Here is a 4,515-nt window from a genome sequence, read left to right as displayed (position 1 = left end):
GTCAGGCTGGAGGCAGTGGCTTACGCCTGTAATCCCAGCACTTTGAGAGGCTGAGGTGGGCAGATCACCTGAGGTTAGGAGTTCAAGACCAGCATGGTCAACATGGTGAAACCCCATCTCTACCAAAAATACAAAAATTAGCTGGATGTGGTGACGTGCACCTGTAATCCCAGCTGCTTGGGAGGCTGAGGCAGGAGAATCTCTTGAACTTGGGAGGTGGAGGTTGCAGTGAGCCGCGATTGCGCCACTGCACTCTAGCCTGAGCAACAGAGCAAGACTGTCTCAAAAAGAAAAAAGAAAAAAAAGGAAGACTCCTAGGTCAACCTTCTGGCCCCGTTGAACTTGCTCTCATTTTATTAATTCTCTTTCCACTTTCTTGTCAGAGTTCCTTAATACAATTTTGCTTCTTTAAAGAAGATCCTTAACAATATATTGTACACAGTACTTGAAAATTGCTAAGAGAGTAGATTTTTAAATGTCTCACCACAAAAAAATAAGTAGGTGAGATAATACATATGCTAATTAGTTTGATATAGTCATTCCACAATATATACAAATATCAAAATATCACATTGTACACCATAAGTATATATAATGATTGCCAATAAAAATAATTAATTTCTTAAAAAAGGATAGTCTTGGCTAGTCTACTGCATTTCAACCTAATTCTTAGGAAATAAAATCATAGCAGTGACTTGTGCATGTGTAGACCGTTCTGGTTGGAGTTGGCCAAATATTATCTCTCACTAGCATTAAGGAATTTCTTCTTCCTATAATTCTGAAAGAAAAGAAAACCATCTGAGAAAATTATATCCATCCTATTCCCAGAGAGTAGTGCCACTTTAGCAAAGTATCTTAACAACGGGTTTTTAACAATTAACTTAATAATTCTATTTAAAAATGTTTGTCTTAGTAAGTTAAAAGGTTATTCAGGACATGGATGATTCAGGGTGGTTGTGTTTTATAAAGTGCTTTCCAAAACAAACATCTATGACATTTTGAACATATCTTTTTTTTGGAGATGGAGTCTCACTCTGTCACCCAGGCTAGAGTGCAGTGGCATAATCTCCACTCACTGCAACCTCCGCCTCCCAGGTTCAAGCAATTTTCCTACCTCAGCCTCCCAAGTAGCTGGGATTACAGGCGCCTGCCACCACGCCCTGCTAATTTTTGTATTTTTAGTAGAGACGGGAGTTTCACCATGTTGGCCAGGCCGGCATCGAACTCTCAACCTCAGGTGATCTGCCCACCTTGTCCTACCAAAGTGCTGGGAGCCACCAGACCCGGCTGCATTTAGAACATATCTACTTATTAAAGGAGAAGCCAAGCATTAGAGAAATTCACTAACTTATTCACAGTACACAGCTGGTCCCAACTGGAACTGCATAGTTGGGACTCAAAACCAGGCATTAGACTTCAAACCTCATTCTTTTCCTCAGCATAACTATGCCTGCCACATCCAGAGCCAAGAGCCATTTCTAACGGAAACTGTTCAATCTGGAGCCCCAAGGGCAGCCCTAGTAGACCATGGTGGTTTTGTTTTACCCCTCTGGTCTCCACGGATTGAACAGGATTGGGTAACGGACCCCAAAAAAAGCCAATCCACAGATTGGTCAGCAGCAGCCTGTAAGATGACCTGGCACAAAAACTTTTGACTCAACAGAGGTGATCTGAGTCAACCAGATTCTAGCTGACTCTTGTTGCTTCTAATCAAGAGACTCTAGTTGACTCAATCTTTCTGGAGATAATTGTATACATTATTCTGATTAACTGATTGCGTAGAATAACCTTGTTCAACTTTCTATTTCACCACCCTTAGGAAAACATGTCCTAACAGAACAAGACATTACATGTTTGGAAGTTCCCAATCTTCTTAACTTCTGATAAACATTTTTCTTATAGAAATACTTGCTCCGTTGATTCCTTGGCTCCACACAGTCTTGGTCCTCTCTCTATTTTTTGGTGCCTCCTTCCTCTATGTTCTAGGTAATATGCTCAGTGTTTTATATAAATTATTTTATTGAAGGCTCATGGCAATCCCATAAGGTAAACACTATCCCCATTTTACAGATGGAGAAAGCGAGGCACAGGGAGATACTGTTGGTTTTGATCAGGGTTGTGGTAAAGAAGGGAAGAGGACAGATTACAGATATATTTTGAAAGCAGAACCAACAAGGCCAGGTTGCTGAATTAGATGTGGAAGTGAGGGAAGGGAAGAATCAAGGATGATGCTTAAGTAACAGGGTGAATTGTGCTGCCATTTGTCCAGCCTACTGCTCATCTCTAATTGGATATTCCAGAAGCATCTCAAGGTCAACATGTCTATAACCGAATTCATCATTTTTTTTTCCACGAGATCTTCTCTTTTTCAAATATTTTCTTCTTCAAAGAATTTCATCATCACTGTTAATAGTGGCAAGTACTTTATAGAAAGGGATACAAATGAGAGAAACAATAAAAACTATAATAAACATTTTTCTAGAATTTCAAATTGTTTTGTCAAAACTTTTTCATTTGTTTACTAGGCTTTTAGCTCCCTCATTTAACCATAAGCTTCTCAGGAACAGAGCTTGTGTCTGTAATTAGACCTAACGTTGATTATTTTCTAAATGTCATGGCTTGTGCTAAGCCGTGGCTGCATCCCCCACGTAACTCTCCTAACAACCATGCCTCATGAGGCTGTTAAGAATAAGGTTAGACTGCCTGAGTTCAAATCCTGTCTCCGTCATGTAATTTGGGACAAGTTATTCAACTTTTCTGTGCCTTGGTTATCACATGGTACTCTGAGAGTATAGAGGAAAGACATGTAACCCAGATAGATGAGATCAAAGAAGGCTTTCTAGAATGGAATGAAATGCCGAGTTAAATCTTCATTCGCAGAGCTATTGGGGAAAGATGTTGCAGGCAGAGAGAGCAGCTGATGTGAAGGCCAGGAAGTAAAGTGAAACATGGAGCTTTTGATAACTGCCAGTGCAATTTATCAAGAGCAGGAAAGGGACATGAACGTAAATGTTTACAAGCACCAGGCAAGTGAGGAAAATAAGTGAGGCTGGCCAGGGGTAAGACAATGGGAAGATGTGGGTTCCTGAGGCAAACTGCTGAACCCAGGACTCACCTGAAGGGGCCACCTCTACTGAGGTCACACTCCCCTCCCTCACCAAGTTCCAATACACTGCTTATACTGTCTGGAGGCTCCTTCACTTGCTATATGCTCCACCTGCAAATTGCTTTGCAAGGCTGGCTCCTGAACAGCATTTCAGCTCAAATGGCATTTCAAAGATGCCTTCTCTGATTACCACCCACATGCCAGCTCCAGACCTGTCAGTACTCCACTCCAGTTTATTTCTTCTGAGCACTTACTATTATGTGAAATTATTTTGTTCATTTGTTTATGTGTACATTTTGTGTCTTTAATTGTATGTTGGGTAAATAATATAAGCTGTATTGGAGCAGGAAACTTTTCCAACACCTACAACAATAGCTGACACGCAGTAGAAGCTCAACAAAGCCCATTTATTAATTTTGAATAATCAAGTGATGGTTTTATTGTACACTTACTCCGTGCCAGGTACAATGGACTACAGTGATAGATTTGGCAATCATCAGAACGTAGGTAGTAGCTAACAACACAGGAATGTGTGAGAAAAGCCAGGGCATATGGGGGGAGCCAAAAGATAACGGATCAAGAGAAATTCATTGTAGGACTAAACATACAAAGAACAACCCCAAAGAGACTGATCAGGATAGTAAGGGGAGGATCCAGGAAAGAAGTGGTATCACAGAAGCCAAAGGAAAACAGAATCCACAGTATAAGTCATGACTTTATGAGACATTCTGCTTCTGGCTGATAACAATGTACAACATTCCTAGATAGCTAAAGACTTCACTCATTGCTGTTTCTCACTGTGCCCACTTAGAGATCTCTCCACAGAAAGTCTCACCTATATATTTACCATCTGTCTGCATTTCCTGTGATATATCCCAATAGTGATGCCATGTCTGTTCTCTTTTTACCTTGTTCAAATAAACTTTCCTACATTTTCACCTTTGGCAAACAAGTTTCCATTCATATACCACTACTCTGCCTCTCCTATAAAATTATTTATTTATTGACAAGACAGAATCTACCATACTTATATTCTGATCCTGATCTGTTCCCCAGCCATCAAAATCTTGATACTATCATGAGTCTACAGTTTTCAGCCTGTGTTAAGTGAAGGTTGAAGCCATAAGCATCCTATCTGGTCCCCTTCTCAGCAAATATATATATATATTTATATATGCACTTACAATCACCTAATATATGTGATAAAAAAAAATCAGAGTTCAGGAGATGGGTAGTGACCAGAATGCAGATGGAGGGAAGATACATGTGATATTCTGATAGGGTGTTTAGGGAAAGTTTCTCTAATAAGGTGACATTTGAGCAGAAATCCAAAGGACATTAGAGAATAAGCCTTGTAGATTTTTTTTTGCGGGAGGAATGCTCCAGAGAGAGAGACAAAAAGAACAATA

The sequence above is a fragment of the Nomascus leucogenys genome, chromosome 15 (genome assembly GCF_006542625.1).
Source record: "Nomascus leucogenys isolate Asia chromosome 15, Asia_NLE_v1, whole genome shotgun sequence".
In the NCBI taxonomy this organism is placed as follows: domain Eukaryota; kingdom Metazoa; phylum Chordata; class Mammalia; order Primates; family Hylobatidae; genus Nomascus; species Nomascus leucogenys.
Note: the sequence above shows the minus strand (reverse complement) of the source record.